Below are 17,282 nucleotides of genomic sequence, written 5' to 3'. Positions count from 1 at the left end.
TCTGGCTGTGGTTCACATTCTTTACCTTAATTTTAACAACTATTTCAACCCCCTTGGAAATTGCTTCTCTACAATAATAAACAGAGCCCACAGTGCGTCCCAGGCTGGCTGGAGATCCCGAGCGGGGCGGGGGGCTCCGGTGAAGCTCTGGGAGGCCTAACAGTAGCCAGGAGAATGCATACACATGGTGGGGAGGGCTTGGGGTCACTTCAGCCCAATTGGCCCTCATTTGGGGGGCTGCGGTTGGATTGGTGGGGCAACCTAAGGTTTTGAGTTACACACAAGCAAGTAAAATGGTGTATAAATAAGGGAGGCTGAGTGTTACGGAGGAAAGGGGGCTGGTGTCTGCCTGCCGCCCGTCTGGTCTGGTCTTTGTCACGCGGTGCTGGTGACTTTTGCGAGTTGTTCTTCTCCACTGGGGGCTCCAGAGCCTGTTGACAAGATTTAGAGAAAGATGCCAAGATCTTGGTGCTGACACAGGGGAGCAACCAAGGAGACTCCATCCATTCATCCCGTATCTGTTGGGCTCTAACTATTCGCGGGAAACGCAGGGTCTGAGCCACCGGGGCTGGCTGAGTCAGAGCCTGGACTTTGGCGGGGACGGCAGGCCATCTGAGTGTACCTGAAGCCTGAGGGGCGCTGCTCCTGGGAATGAGGAAGGTCCAGGAAGAAAAATTCAAGTGGCCCTGTCGGAGGACAGAGGGTCTCCATGCCTGGGCTGCAGCCATCTCAGCAGGGCCAGGTCTTTGGCCCCAAACCCGTGGGGGAGGCACAGCTGGTTAGTGTCAGCACCCCTGATGCGGGGGTAGGGGGAGCTGTGAGACAGGCTCAGCAACAGTCCCCAAATGATGAGACTGTGACCTTCCATAGACCATATGATGTGGAAATGGATTATCCTTGTAATGACAGGGCCGTGTGGGAGGAACCCAGGAAGGTGGGATGGAGGAGGTGAGCCTGCGGCAGGAGCAGAGATGGGGCTGTGAGGCCATGAGCCGCGGGGCACCAGCTGGAAGCAGAAGGGAGAAGGGAGAGAAGGACGGATCCTCCCGGAGCCTTTGAAGGAACCGGCCCCACCTACACCTTGGCATTAGCTCCCTAAGACTCTTCTGGGCTTCTGACTTCCAAGACTGTGAGAAAATAAATTAGGTCCTTTTGAGCTGCTCAGTCCTTGTCAATTTGTCGCAGCTGCACCAGGAACACACATCCCATTAGCTAGGTTTGCCCACTGTGCCCTTCATCATCCGCTTCCCAGGCTGTCCTGAGCTCAGCCAAACACAGGGGCCACGTACCCCGGCTGCTCACATCCCCATTTTTGAAGGGTGTAGAAAGTTCTGGAGAGAATAACGCAGGTGGCACACGTGAGGAAGAAAAGCCGTAACTCATTCAGGGTCAGGAAGACTCGATTCTGTGGTTTATGCTGCTTTCAGGCTCATAAACTCCCCAGTGCTGGGTTGTGCATACAGTTGGTGCTTGCTAGAGGTTGTCTGGCCGAGGTCACACGCGAGGTCCCCCTGAGCGCTCAAGCCTCCTGTCCTCAGCCACTCAGAGTCCTGAGGCTTCTTCCCAGGCTCCTCACACTCCCCCTCCCTGGGCACCGCACTCTCCACCCTCTGCCCGGGCCCCTGCCTGGCTCCTGTGGCAACTCCCATCTGGTTCCCTGTGAACTGCCCTGTCTTCCAACCCAGGTCTGATCTGGACTATCTCCCTCCTTAAACGGGTCTCCACACCCAGGGAAGAAAGCGCAAAGCTTCTCCAAGGCTGGGGCCTCTCCCACACCCTCAGCTCTTAGGAGCTGGCCAAGCACTTCCTCCCAGGGATTGAAAATTAGCCGCACACCATAGTCACCACGGTGAACCAGCAGCGGGAATCATGCCGATTATCCACATAAATGCCTCGTTTGGGGTCAAACGTGCCAAACTTCTTTCAGTTCCCGGTTCTACTGCATTTTCTTTCTCCGTGGGGAAGTTTGCCTGCAGTGGCAGCTGCCTGAGCCCCTCCCCCAGGCACCCCTGCCCCAGCGTCTCTGTGCTGTGGGGCTGGGATCCAGGGTCTTTCCTTGGGGACGAGGAGGGGTCCATGACATCTGAGGTCTCTGTGCTCTGTTTGCCTTTGTGCTTTTGTGCTTCCCCAGAGGGGAGGGTGCATCCATTCTGCCCCGGAAGGGGAAGCCGGGTGAGAACGCATCCTTCCTGCCTCTCCTGCCTCTCTGAACCCCCAACTCCCTCTCTCCCTGGTAATGAGGGGAGAAGTCACGCAGCTATTTTGAGTGGTGACACCTGACAGAAACACAGGACTCACTAGCCTCAGTGCCCTAGAGCTGAGCTCCCCCCACTCCTGTGTGTTGAGCATCTCAGTGACACCTGGGCAGGTAAGCCACATGTGCTGAGGGTCCACCCACCTTCAGCTCTGACAGAGGCAGGAAGAAGGGGTGTGAAATACAACTGGACCCCAAACGCTCTGTCTTCCCCAGAAGCTTTCCATGTGGAGTTCCCGAGAACTCCAGACGTGACTAGCCCTCCCACCTGCATCTTGGGATACTTACACATCTGCATTTCTAAAATTTACTCATCCGTATACTTCCTTCTCAACCATGAGAAACTAGTCAGGAGTCTGGCGTCCTGTGTCTCCACCAAGGCTTATGTGATTCTCTCTGTCCTACTAGACCTCAGCTTCTGTGAAGACATGAGCTCAGTCTTGGTCTTCTCTGAACCTTCCCATTTAACACAACGGCCAGAGCGGAGTCGGCACCTCGCAGGTCACTGCGGGCTGAATGTGTTCATCCAGGTCCCCAGTCAGAACAGGTGGCATCTTTCCTGAGGGCAGGTGACCCCAGAAGTCACCAGCCGCCATGCAGCTCTGACCCCATGACCTAGTGGGACCTCCCCCACCCCCTTCCCACTGCCTTAGCTGCCGTCCTCCCTTGCCAGGAAAAGCCAGTCTGTGAAATTACCCGGCAGCCCAGGTGGACAAGCAGAGGATTGTTGGCTGCTCATGGAGGAACAGCATGAAATACCTGTTTCTCCAGAATCCAGGGAGGGCGGGCTCCGTGCTGTGGGCAGCAGCTTCCTGCTCCCTCTGGAGGTTTCTACGTACAGCCCCCTGGACCTCGGCCAGGGAAGGTGAGGGCAAAGAGGATTGTGTGTGTGTAAAGAGGACTGGGGGCTTGGGTCCTTGTCTGCAACAGGGACTCCCCTCAGAGGGAGCCTCGGCCACCTCATTATAAGATGGGAGGGCACAGCAGGGCCTGCAAAATAGGATTGGGGCCGGGCACATGCACCGTCCATCATGAGCTCAGTCTCACCATCTCCGTGACCCTGTAGCTCACATACACATGCACACACACACACACACACACCAGGAGAGAGCTGTTGTGATTCTTCCTTTCCCATGAGGAGACTGAAACTCAGAGAAGGGAAGGAACTTGCCTCAGGGTGACCATACCTTAAGCTCCCAGCAGTCCGACTCTGCAAAACCAGACCCTCATCTCTGCCTTGTCCAGATGGTACAGCCGAGAGCCCAGGTTCAAGTTCAAGTTCAAGTCATGGGGCAAGCACCTCGCCCACCCCACATGCCTCAGTTTCCTCAACTTTAAAACTGGCAAGTCTTCCAGGATGTTAAGACTTCTCTCAGTTCTAACGGTGGCCAGGCCCAGAGAGGGTTGGGGCATCATGGCCTTTGTTTTCTAGATTTCACTGTGTCCCCAGAACTATATCCACTTTTGGGGGGTGGGTGGGTGGAAGCAACGCAGTTCTCCTCATTGGCCCTGTGTGCTTTTGGGATCGGCAGATGTAAAATTCTGACATCGCACTTAGAAAACTTGCCCCATCTGGATTTCTGCGACCCACAGGGAGTCATTTGCCAAACACATGTTTTACAAAACATGGGTCCGCTTCACTCTGACTTGTGGAACAGACAGAATCCACCTTTTCCCTGAGTATGTGGCCTTTGCCCATGCTGACTGTCTGGGAAGAAGGGACCCAGGGCCCCTCTGGGTAGAGGGAGGCCATTGCCCTCTATGCACTACAGGGGCCAAGCTTATGCCAGGAGGGGCGGCAGGAGGTGCACGGGGCCACACTTGACTGAAAGCATAGCCCCACGGCACGCGGCACTGGCTGACGCATGACAGGGCAGCAGCGTATGGAAATAATTCAGCGCCAGCATCAGGCCTACTGTTGCTGTAGGGAGGAGCAGATACTCGGAGTGTTTCTGTGCGTCTCTGTTCACTTTCCCAGATAACATTCGAGAGAATAAGGGACAGATGCTGGTGTGGCTCATGAACTTGAGAAGATCCGGAATCAACACAGATATGAATTTTACTGCAAAACCCCTCCACAGAAGGGGTTACAATGCCCACTTCCTCTAGAACACAATTTTTCATTAAAAAATGTTTATTTTTAAGAACGTGTGGCAAGATATATATAGCATAGAGTTGACCACTAAACCATCTTCAAACGTGCAGCTCGGGGGCCCTAAGCGGTGTGCCCGTCCCCACCATCCCCCTCCAGTTTTTCATCTTCCCAAATGGAAACTCTGTCTCCAGAAAACACTCAACTCCTTACTCTCTCCTACCGCGTCTGCTCCACAACCTGGCCTGGCTGCCATTCTCCTTTCGTCTCTGTGAATCTGACAGCTCCAGGGGCCTCATGTAAGTGGAATCACATAAGATTTGTCTTTTCTGTGACCGGCTTCTTTTATTTCACATAATGCCCTCAAAATTCATTCAAGGCCCAAGGCCCAAGTCAGCCAGGGCCCCACAGGAAAACAGAAACACCACAGTACTTACAGGAGAAGGAATTTAATCCAGGGAGGAGAGCACAGCTGGGGGAGGGTCCGAGCAGCCACAGCTGAATCAACAACAAGGAAACTCAGTGTGCTAGTCCATGCAGCTGCTGTGACAAAAATACCACTAACGGGTGGCTTTAAACAACAGGAATTTATTTCCCACAGTTCCAGAGGCCGGGGAGTTCAAGATCAAGGCAGTCCCCCCACATCTAGCAGGGCCTGCTCCCTGGTTCACAAATGGCACCTTCTTGCTGGGTCCCCACAAGTGGGAAGGGACAAGGGAGCTCTCTGATGCCTCTTTTACAAGGGCACTAATCCAAGTCATGAGGGCCCCACCCTAATGACCACTTCACTTCTTACTATGACGGCATGAAAGGTGAGGATTTCAACATATGAACTTGAGAGGGGCACAGCCATTACACCATAGTTGGGTAATGAAGGCAGGGCTCTGACGGTCTCAGCTGAGGGCATCTGTATGAGACAGCACCGGGCTCAGGGTCAGTGTCCAGCTAGTGTCCTCATCAAGTAGCAGACCACGGGGGCAGAGATGACCTCCAGCCAGGGGAGCCCTCGGGGACACTGGGCTTTGAGGAGCTTCTCCAGCTTCCTAGAACTTCCTGCCTGTTCCTCTCAATGCCCCTCCCCTTTTATGTCTTTCCAGTAATATTTTATAAATGTTATTGTTTGAGTGAAGAAAATGGCATCTTTGCTCTTGTCGGCATTTTTTGCTCTGTTTCCATTTAACAATTAACTTTGAAGGATAAGAACATTTTGGGGGGATTTGGACATGGAAGTGGATATATAGTAGGAATGAAAAGGGGCAGCTGGAGAGACAGAAAGACAGTCGCTCAGACAGGCTGTTTTTAAGTAATAATGGGAGTCGGGGGGTGAGGGTGGTGGGTGAGGGAAGCCCTATTCAAGATTAGTTCTTGTTTATTCCCTTGGGCAGCAGAAGACCATGGGTCACTCTCACTCACCTTGATGTTGGGGCCCCGTATCAGCCCAAGGGACAAGCTGGTGGCACCGTGGTCCATCTGATCCTCTACCACCTTATACCCTAGGAAGTCCCCCCTCTGGAACCCAGTTTCTTTTTTTGCTAAAGAGGCAGCAGGACTAGTGAATAGCCAAAGTCCCTCCCAGCCTGAAGGTTCCCCAAGGTCCTCTCCTACAGCCCCCAACCCACTCCCTGGTCTGTGCATTCTTGGTCCATGGAAGCAGATTTCTCAGAGATGTTAACACTGATTAAGTTGCCAACCCCATGCTCTAAAACTAAAGAGAAAACTGTGGTGGGATAGTTACATAGTCTCAAGTGATACTTGCCCCAATATGATACTTGTTACTTAGTATAAAATGTGAACTGTTAGTAGTTACTTTGTAGAACAAAAACCTTAACAAAGTATCACCCCCAGCAAAGGGGTAAGCAGACATCACCAACCTCCTGATACCATAGATTATGTGATCCGGGCTGCTCCTGCCCAATCCCAGCGTGAATCTGACGACCAGGACTGGATCAGACAACCCTAAACTAAGAGACCTCTATGAAAATAAATGTCACTAAAGATAAAGACTCAGGACCTTTCTAGCTAAAAGGAGACTACAGAGATGTGGCAGCTGAATGCAGGGTGTGGCCTTGGATTTCCTTTTGTTTCAAAGGGTAGAGTTGGGACAGATGGAGAAATATGAACGAGGTTTGTAGGTAATAAAACGGTGCCTTTGTTAGTTTCCTGATTTTGATAATGTGCTTTATAAAAGACTCCTTTGTTTTTAGGACAAGCGCACAGTATTTGGTGGTTCAGGCGCTTTGTCTGCAACTTAGACTGTGTGTGTTTGCGTGTGATATTGAGATGGGGGGAGTGGAGAATGTAGCAGACATGGTAAATATTATTACTTGGGAGGAATCTGGGTGGAAGTTGTCTTAGTACTTTTGTGTTTCTCTTCTGTACATTTCAAATCATGTCAAAAATAAAAATACAGAAAAAGAGGGCCCATGCTTCCTGAGGCCTGGCTGCCTGTCGAGAGGCAGCAACTCATTTCAGAGCAGATTAGAGGTGGGGGACACAGTGTGTCCTTCAAGGAATTACCCACAAGTCCAGAAGAGGCTGCCCCGTGACTGTCCTTCCCAACCGTCCCCCAGCCTTGCTTCAGTGTCACGGTGCAGATGATGGAGCACCAGGCACCTTTCTCCACAAAGGGACATTTCTACTGGCTTCTGACCAGGAATCGCTGATGTGCCCCATGCGTGATGACAACCAGGAGAATGTAAGAGTGCGTGGCACACACAGATGCAGGGCGCACGCTCAGAGCCATAACGGGGGCCTTCAGCTTTTAAATCATGATTTCACGTGTAATGCACAGTCATCCCGGGGGAATCTTTCCTACACATAGCCGTTCTCCCTCACTGAGCACAAAGCACATGGTTTAATGCAATCTCAGCAAATTTCTTCCAAGCTGCAGCAGCACAGTTTTGAAGATCATTTGGGATGTCACTGCAGCACCAGTGACCATGGTAGAGAGCAGCTCCCCAGGCCGGCACTGCCCTGAGCGCCACTGTGATCTCCATGTGAGGAAGGGAGGCCCTCTCTAGCCAGGTGCCTGTCTGACACAGCAGGGCCAGGATCTGACTCTGCACCTCAGCTCTGGAGACCATCATCTCAGCGCGCCGTGGGGGCCCCACACACCTCCAGCTCAGGTCTCCACTGCACTGGGCACTGACCACAGCCCAGTCGGAGGTCACCTCAGGTTCTTTTGCTCCATCTCCGCAGGGCTCCCTCCCAGGGCCTGCAGGCATGAGGACAGTCCAGTTCCACCACCTGCAGGGCCATCTCCATCACATCAAGCCACCGCCAGCTGGAACAACTGCTGCTCTCAGTCTCTCCCAGGTTGCCCAAAGTCATGCACAGCCTGTGAGCTGGATGCACGCCTGTCCCAACAGCACAGGAGACAGAAGCATCCAACTCAGGCATAAAGCTTTTAGAAAGGGAGGAACAGCTCAAATTCACCTGCGCGCCGACTTCCAAAATCAGTGTCACATCCATGCGTTTGTCATCATCGTCATTTCTGTTTAACTGTTGGAGCCTTAAAAAATGAGAGTAAGAATAATTATTCAGGTTTGCTTGGGAACTAGAGCAAGAACATGACCACTGTTTTTCCACGTTGTCAAACTCAGACAAACCCCTTTGACAGGTGAGCACAGAACTCGGCTCTGCCTGAAAGCTGGTGTTGGAAGCACTTTCCGTCTCCGGGTCTTGCTCTCTGGCCTCCTGGGCCCATCCTTCCATGCCCAGTTCAAGGGCATTTCCACCCTTCATCTCAGAGGGACGTGCAGAGATGAATCTACCCACGGGGCCCCTGTGGGACTCACATTCTGGCCGCCTGGACTTCCCCAGTGAGCTCTCCCTGTGGCATCACGTGGGTTCATGTGAGCACACATAAGACAGGCTTGGCATCTGAACATCAGTGATTTTATATTGCTGCCAAAATTACAAGTGGGCAATTTTATGTCTATGCCTTTGGTGACTGAGTTTCACCTCCCTTTCAGATAGACAATAGGTCAGACAGGATTTCTTGTGGGGCCATCCCAGGTGTCTGTGGGGACGTGCACAGCCGGTGAGGAGAGGTGTCGGTCCTCGGGGGAAGGGAGGGAAGAAGCGGTCACGATTGCCTATTCTGGGCACAATGTAAGTCTCCGGCGACTGTGGACAGCCCCACATTTAAACCCTAAGTGCCTTGCTCCCAGCTGCTCACCACCACCACGTCCCCCACTCTGGAAGGTGGCTGAGGGCAGCCGGGCTCTAGTTGAAATGCAGGTTCTGGATCAGGCGCTGTGGGCTGGGCCTGGGACTCTGTGTTTCTAACCACTCCCAGGTGATGTCTGAGGAGGACCCAGTGTGAGTGAATAAAGAGAACTTGAATAAGGGCCCAGCACAGTCCAGTGACAAAGGGGACACCACCTGCCTCTCTGCCATGTACAGAGATGCCAACACTGTCCTCACTCAGCCCCTTCTCTCAGGCCAACCCCAACAGTCTGTCTGATGAAACGCCACTCCTGGCCTAGGCCTCCTCTCTCAGTACTCCCTGGCCCACCTGAAACCCCCCGGGGTGCCGGATGTCCCAGCCTCAGTCCTCCATGCCACTGGCCTCTCTTCCCCATCCTCTGTGCCCTGGGAAAGGATCATGTGGACTCTGGGTGGCCGCTGCTCTCTGGCTTCTGGCTGGAGTTAGCCAGGTGTGCATGGCAGGGACCCTCTGCTCCCTGGATGGTGCTCTGGTCTTCTACACAGCCACAGAGTGAAGGAAGCCGAGGGTCCAGCACACTGCCCAGGTCCAGCCAGGGTGCTGTCACTGTCACTAGAAATATTGCTTATTTTTATTAAACCTGGAGGCTGTAGCTCAGTTCTCTCCTCACGACACCCTCCTGGATTGTATGAACCTTCACTAACATTCTCCTCCTTTGACTTCATTCAACAATCACCCGAGCCCCTATGTCGGTCTGTCCTCTTTCTTTTTCTCCCAGCTGCTTTTAAGAATCAGTCTGTACACATCACTATTATGAAATTAATTTATACCTCTTATATGAAAGCTATAACCTAATAACAGCCTAAGAATATGGGGAGGGGGAAGGAAGCGGGCAGGGGGAAATGGGTGGAGGGAGGGTGATTGGAGGGATCACTTCTGAGGTTTATCTTACAAGGGTACAAGTGAACCTTTCTAAGAGTAGAATATGAACATTTTGGCACAATAACTAGGTAAATGACCTGAAGGCTATGTTAACCAGTTTGATGAAATGTTTCAAATTGTATGTGAAAAGACCACACTGTACCCCAGAAATGCAAAAAAAAAAAAAGAAAAAAAGAATCAGTCTGGTCTCCTCAACTTGACCAGAAGCTTCAACTGATTCTCTGGGTAAACTTTTCCTCTAATAAGTAAAACTGCAAAATGCATCTAAAACTCAAATTATTCAAAAAAGAATTTGAAAATATTCTGTGTGTGTTTGTCTTCCATTTTTGGTCTTGTGAATATTTGGGAAAATGTCTAAAGATAATAAAACACTTTTTTGTATCAGTTTTAAAGAACAGAGTTGTTGGCTATCACGAGTATGAGTCACCCACTGAAAGGGACCTAGTTAGTGGTTTTCAGTATATTCGGATAATTGGGCACCATCAGCACAGTCAAGTTTAGAACATTTTATCAACTCAGCAAAAAACAAAAACAAAAAAGCCACCCGCCCCTGTTAGTGGTCAGCCTCCCTCCTCCTGGTCTCTGCTTTTGAGCACAGATTTAAAATATGAGTCAGGAAAAACATATTGCAAATATAAATCCCCAGGCGGCGTTTTCTGCCTCCATTGTCTGGGAGTCTGAATACTTTAAAAATAAAAACAAAACCCAGCTATGTCACAGAAGAATTGAATAGATGGCGCAGAAATTCACCTGTTTTTCCAGAGCTTCCCAGTTCACCTGTCACCTCGCACACCTGAGGCGGGAAGCCTCTTCCTTCCACTAGAGGGCGTAGCATCACGGCACCGCCCGCTCCACCTGGCCGCTCCCCCCACCACCATCACCTCACCCCTTAGAACAGTGATTTTCAACCAGTCTGCCGTGGCACACTGATGAGCCATGAGGGGATCTTAGTTGTGCCAAGAAAAATTTTAAAGATAATTAGTTAAATTATTAATTTTTTTATTATTAAATCATAGCCGTGTACGTTAATGCAATTATGGGGTACAATGTGCTGGTTTTATATATAATTTGAAATGCTTTCATCCAACTGGCTAACATAGCCTTCACTGCATTTTCTTAGTTATTGTGTTTAGACATTTATATTCTACACTTAGTAGATTTAACACGTACCCTAGTTAAATTATTTTGAAAGAAGGTCAAAGCACAAGTAGATAGATTTTTTTTTACCCTTTTTTTTCTTACCAACGTAATTTAAATGTGCCACGGGAGTTTAACTGTAGCTTCCAGTGTGCCGTGGGATAAAGCAGGTTGGGAATTGCTGCCTTTGAGGGTGAGCAGGTGAGAGCTGGTTCCCTGGGTCTGGGGTGAGCTCAGGGGCCTCCTGGGTTGAGGAGACTCTGGGGAGGAAGCTTTTAGTTATGAGCCAGCTACAGGCTTGGTTGATTCAAAAGGGGAGATGTGGGAACAAAGAGGGTACTGTCTGTGGAGGGTGATAGTGACCATAATACTGCCATTTGTGGGGTGTTGACAGAATGCCTGGCACAGCACTAAGAGTGTTACACGCATATCTTGTTTAATCCTGCAGCAGCCTTCTGATACGGCTGTATTGTTTTATCCAAATTACTGACACGGAAGCTCGGAGAAAGAGCCTCAGTAACTTGCCAGAGTGTCTTTCCTGATGTCAAGATGAACATGATGATCAGTTTGGATAGAGGGAGAGGCTATTCAGAACCAATGTCCTCAAAGCTCCAAGATTTGGGAATTCTGACTTCTACAAAATCTGAACCATAGGCTGGTCCTACCATAAAAGCATCAGATCCTTTTGAGTCAGAACCACAGGGAGCTGTGCCTTTGGTAGGAGCAGAGAAGCCTGTTTTCAATGTAAGTCAGAGATGGCCAGGATGGGTGTGGTGGCTCTCCCCTGCAATCCCTGCACTCTGGGTGACCGAGGCAGGAGGATCCTTTGAGCTCAGGAGTTCAAGACCAGCCTAAGCAAGAGCTAGACTCTGTCTCTACCAAAATTAGAAAAACTAGCTGGGCTTGGCAGCGGATGTCTGTAGTCCTAGTTACTCAGGAGATTGAGGCAGGAGGATTGCTGGAGCCCAGGAGTCTGAGGTTGCTGTGAGCACACCAGAGGCCCTGGTACTCTAGGGTGACTCTGGGTGACAGAGTGAGACTCCGTCTTTTAAAAAGCCAGAAAAGAAAAGAGAAGAGAAGAGAGGCTGGCTGTGTGTGGACTGTGAGAGCAGTAGAACCCTGGAAGCTGTACTCAAACCAGCCTGATGAGTCTGAGCCCCGGAATGGGTGCGTCCCCACCCCAGAGCTCCACCTGTCTGAGGTTTACTGTCCATACCTGCAAGAGCAAATCCAGGAGCAGTCGCTATTTCAGGACCTGCTGTCGTCCCTGGAAATCCATTCATTCCCCAAAATGGGAGGGGACAGGGTGACCCACAGGCACCAGGCACAGAGCTGGCCCTGCCAGTGTCCTGAAGTGTCACCAAGGCTGGCTGGAGGGCACCACGGTGCTGAGAGCCACTGAACCAGGGGGGCTTTCACTCTTGTTCCCTGCAAATATTGGCCAGAAAGGAAGCACCATCCACCAGTTGTCCTTCAAGGCCACGAGGCCGTGACGTTTTTGTTACTTAAACATTGAGCAGCCCCACAGCCCCAAGAGGAAGAAGCCAGAGAGCAGAAGCAACCGGGAACACGATTTCCTGCCAAGTTAACTCTCCTAACACGAAGCTGTAGGTCCCATCAGTAGCTGGAATGCCCAGAATTGCCACATGCAGGAGACTGTGCATTATGTGTGTTATGTGTGTATGTTTGTGTATATGTGCATGTGTGTGTGTGAAATGGGTTAAATGGGCTGTTATGAAAATAACAATTGCCCCGATGTTCATCCAGCCTCCTCCAGTAGCAGGTCTTGTCCTCACTGACAAACTCCTGGGCTGTGGAAGCCAGCGGCCCAGAGCAGACACCCCACAGACTGGGTGCGTGGGGGATGGACCGTTTCCATGGCAGGAGAGAGGAAGGGGACTGCGGTCACCAGGGAGCTCAGGGTCCCCACTTGTCTATCCAGTTATGTGACACTGACTGGTCACATAATTTCTCTGGAGTCTTAGTCTTCTCATCTGTAAAGCTGGGTTTATGATTCTTTCCTTAAAGAGCTGTTGTGAGGAGTAAATGGGGGAAAAGGGGGGGTAAACAGACAGACCAGGGAAAGTGCTGTGTGCCCGTCTGTGCACGGTCCCACTCAGAGCCTGGCACCATCGGGTGTGCCAGGCCATTTCTTCACTCAGCGATGCTTTTTGGGCTTGTGCTCCGTGCTGCTGCAGGTGTCCACTGGGGGCACAGAAGTGAGTGTGGCAAACTCCCTGCTGTCGTGTGCTTGACAGTCTGGCACGGGAGACAGAAAGCAAACAAGCAGGGAGATAAGTAAATAACATATTTGCAGTAGCACTGCGTGCCATGGAGAAAAATGAACACCTCCAATAGACCTGGAAGCCCAGAGGTGTGAACGGACAGTGGCTCACTCCACAGAGACCCTGTGTGTAGGCACCGGGTCTGGGAAGAGGGATCACCTGAGCCCAGGTCTGAGCGACAGGAGGAGGCAGCCAGGAGAGTTCTGGAGGGAGAGTGTTTCTGACCATCTGACCAGCAGCTACAAAGGGCTTTGGAAATTGGAAAATTTCTGCCAACCAAGAGGAGGAACCCTTATTTAGTGGTGCCGTGAACGTGGCTTTTCAAAAGCGCATTCATTCTGCACTCTCAGCTCAGCCAGGAGAGGCGAGCGGGAAAAGAAAAAGCTGAGTGTTGGTGGGAGCGTCCGCGGACTCGAGCTCAACAAGGCAGGTGTGTGGTGTGGGCTCCTGCAAGACCGCAGCGGCGGAAGGAGCAGTCGGAGCGCGCGGCATGAAAAGATGCCAAATATTTGAAGCTCCGTTAAGATCCAGCTGCAGAAAACCAGAGGTCAAAGTGCTTAAAGATGCATAAAATGTGGATTTTTCCGTAATTATTTAAATATGTGTTAATGAGCCCTACCCGCCCATCCGAGGGTGTCCATTAAAGGATTTAAAATAAAGGGAAATTGAAAAGGAGTAGCTCGGAATAGCAGAAAAAGCATTCGCTTGGGGAGTCAAAATTCCCCCAAATTTCTATTTGGGCTTTAGTCCTGCCACTCCGAGCAAGTCTCCCACCTTCCTGGGGCTCTTTGTTCTTATTTGAAAGTGCACACCGGGGTGCAGGAGATCAGTCCATGCCCCCAGCTATAAAACTCCCTCATCCATCCAAATGTGCCAGTCTCCTGTGTTGACTTAAATGAGGAAACAGGGAAGGGAGCCCACGGGTGCCCTGGGCCTTTCTTTGCTGTCTGAGATCCTAGCAGAGAGGAAAGGGGCTGCTTTGCAACCAGCCGAGGCTGGAATACAAATGAGCCAGTGAGGAAACGCAGGAGAATGGGACAGGAGGGAGACTTCAAAGTGACTCATGCCACGAGGCCCTGTGGTCCTCCCGCCCTGCCCAGACTGAAAGCAAAGGGACTGTGTAGTCTGGAGTCCCCTGTTAAGGACTGAGGCATTTGCACCATTTGCTAGAAGTGGCAGAAATACAGAAATAGAGTTTCCATCATTTTTCTTCTTCAAGCAAGGAAGGGGGGGAGGAAAGAAAGAGGGAGAGAGAGGAGGGAGGGGGAGAGGAAGAGAAGAGAAGGGAAGGGAGGGAGAAAGGAAGGAAGAGAGAGAGAGAGAGAGAAAGAAAGAAAGAAAGAAAGAAAGAGAGAGAGAGAGAGAGAAAGACCCAGCCAAGACTTTGCTGCATACCATGCCTTTGGCACCTAAGCTTTTATTGGAACAGCCACTTCCAAAATAAAGAAAGTAGTGATTTCAGGGTGTGTTTTGAGGGTGCCTTGGGCCTTTCATCTCCGCTGAAGGCGTGTCACCTAATGACGCCCCTTTCATCCCCAAGCTCCCCGAGCCAGAACATGCCAGTCACCTCCGTGGCAATCGCCTCTGACTGTGGGTTTCCATGTTCCAGCTGGTGGGGAGAGCTGGGGCATTTGTGAAACCTGAATAAACTCTTTAATCCAAAGACAAACTCCTCCTGAAGCGGCGGTCTGAAAAGGCCTTTCACAGAGTGTTTTCCAACTCGCCACTCGTGGTTTCTCCGGATCTCCCTGAGCTTCCTGCATTAATGGGCTCCCAGTGCTGTCCCTACCGTGGCTCACGGCTCCCCCGAGGTCCCTGGCGTGAAAGGGGAAGAAGGAAAAAAGGAACAGGGCAGGAGTTTGTAGGCCTGGATGGGCCGAATCAAAGGAAACACCTGTGGCTGAGAGTGTCACGTTCTTTCTATGGTTTTTAGAAGAGCCACTTCTGCAGAGATGCTGTAACGGCAAAGTTGCAGGGGCGGGTTGCACATGCAGGGTTGAAAGCACATGGCTTCAGCGAGCACCTCATCCACACCACGAGGCCTGATCACACCAGGCTTGTGTGTAGATCTGCTTCTGCAAGATTCACAACTCGAACAGAAAAAAAAACTGTATTATGATGGAGATTATAGCGGGTCCACCTACAGGGCACAGAACTGCCCTGGGAGCTGTGACAAGTGGCCCAGTGGGCAGCTGATGTGCACAGACTGCAGCCCTGGACTGGGGGCCACACGGTCTAGGGTGGAAGCCGGGATGTTCCCTCACCAGCCCACAGACTGCCCTTGGCTCAGGGCCCTCTGGCCCACACCTCTAGAACTTCATCCCCAAAGTGAAGGGGTTGGGTGACACTTGGAAAGTCTTTCTCCCACAACTTGAAGTCACCTTTATCTGAGTCACCCTTATCTGGTCCCCAGTGTTCCCCTCATTTGGAGCCACAGCCACCCTCTCCCTGCCATGCAGGGATCCCTGGCAGGGTCTGGGCTGGTGCCTGCTATTATATGACAGGTTTCCCCAGAATTCAGTGTTCAAAGCCAAAAACGGCCCTTTGATTCTGGTTGTGATCACGTGGGTCAGGGATTTAGGGAGGGCTCAGCCAGGCAGGTGTCCCCTGGGGTCCCTGAGAGGGCACCTCTTTCTGCTGCTCATCTTCTGATTGTCTTGACGAAGTTTTTCCTAAGAACAATTTTCAATTATGGTGCAGTTTAAATTTCCAAACTGCTCATTTATACATCATGACATAATCTTGCCTACCACAAAATTCCAAAGGTTTTCTCCTTTCGTTCTAGAACTCTTATAGCTTTAGGTTTCTCCGTGCAGGTTTGAGATCCATTCTGAGTGAACTGCTGTATAGTGTGAGGTACGGATCAAAGCTCAGTTTTTGCATGCCGCTAACCAGCTGCTCTAACACTGTTCCTTGGAAAGACGGGATGGCCTCCGTAACTTGGAGACTGTCGGTTGCCCATGTCATGTGTGTCTATTTCTGGACTCGACTCTGTTCCACCGACCTGTTATCTATCCTGACACTGTCACTCTAGTGCGTCAGCTCCTGCTGCATCCATCATAACAGGTCTTGAAATCACGTTATTCCTCAAGCTTCTTCTTTTCCATTGTGTTTTGACTATTCCAAGACCTTTGAATTTCTATGGAAATTTTAGAGCCAGGTCAACACTGTGTTGTCAAATGCATGAATTCACGTAACCACTATCTCCATCAAGATACAGAAAGATTATGTAACCACGATGATCTCCTTCCTGCCACCCTGTGCAGTCCCCTCATCCCCCAGCCCCCCTCTTTTCTTCACCTCTAAAACTTTGTGACTTTCTGTATTCCTTCCTGCTGCTGAGTAGTATTCCCTGGAATGAATGAACCACAGCTTGTTTAACCCTGCCCCTTTTGAAGGACGTTGTATTGTTTCCAGTGTTTGGCTATTGGAGATAAAACTGCCATAAAAATCTGAGCACCAGCATTTATTGTGAACATAAGTATTCACTTCTCTAGGACGAATGCCCAGGGATCAAATTGCTGGGTCACGTGGTAGGTGCATGTTTTAGTTTTTTATAAAACTGCCGAGCCCTTTTTCAGTGTGGCTAAAAATATATCATTTTACACTTCTACTAGCAATATATGAGTAATCCAGTTTCCCTGAACCCTGATCAACATCAGATTGGCCCCTATTTTTTATGTCACTGTCCTAATATATGTATAATAATATCCCATCATGGTCTTAATTTACATTTCCCTCATGACTAATGGTGGCAAATCTAAGACCTCTTTACCTAGCCCCACATCCCCAAGCATTTTTCCTTTTTTTCTGAAAGTTTTGGAACTTAATATTTTATATTCAAATCCATTATTCCTTTTTGAGTTAATTTTTGTATGAGGTGTGACACTTACACTGAGTTCATCATTGGGCCTACGGATATTCAATTTCTCCAGTGCTATTCGTTGAAAAGGTGATTTTTATGACACTGAACTGCTTTTGCACCTTTGTTAAAAATCAGCTGGGCATGTTAGTGTAGGTCTATTTCTGTTTCTCCGTTCTCTTAAACTATGTCGGCCCTTCCGCCAAACCATGCATTCTTCTTGTAAAAGAGAGCAAACGCTTGAAATTGTTTCTATTCTTTATTCTTCTATTTCCAAAATTATTTTAACTATCCTAGTTCACTTTATTCTCCTATTTCCAAAATTATTTTAACTATCCTAGTTCCTTTCCAATTTCAAATAAACTTTAGAATAATTCTGTCCACATGTCAAAAAAAAACCTCACTGTGATTTCGGTAAGAATCACATGAACCCTGTATATCAATGCAAAGAGAATCAGCATCTTTACTATACAGAGTCAGTCTTCCACTCTGTCAGGGCAATACATCTCTCCATTTATTTATTTATTATTATTATTATT

The sequence above is a fragment of the Otolemur garnettii genome, unplaced genomic scaffold (genome assembly GCF_000181295.1).
Source record: "Otolemur garnettii isolate 467f Iridium unplaced genomic scaffold, OtoGar3 scaffold00185, whole genome shotgun sequence".
Classification (NCBI taxonomy): domain Eukaryota; kingdom Metazoa; phylum Chordata; class Mammalia; order Primates; family Galagidae; genus Otolemur; species Otolemur garnettii.
Note: the sequence above shows the minus strand (reverse complement) of the source record.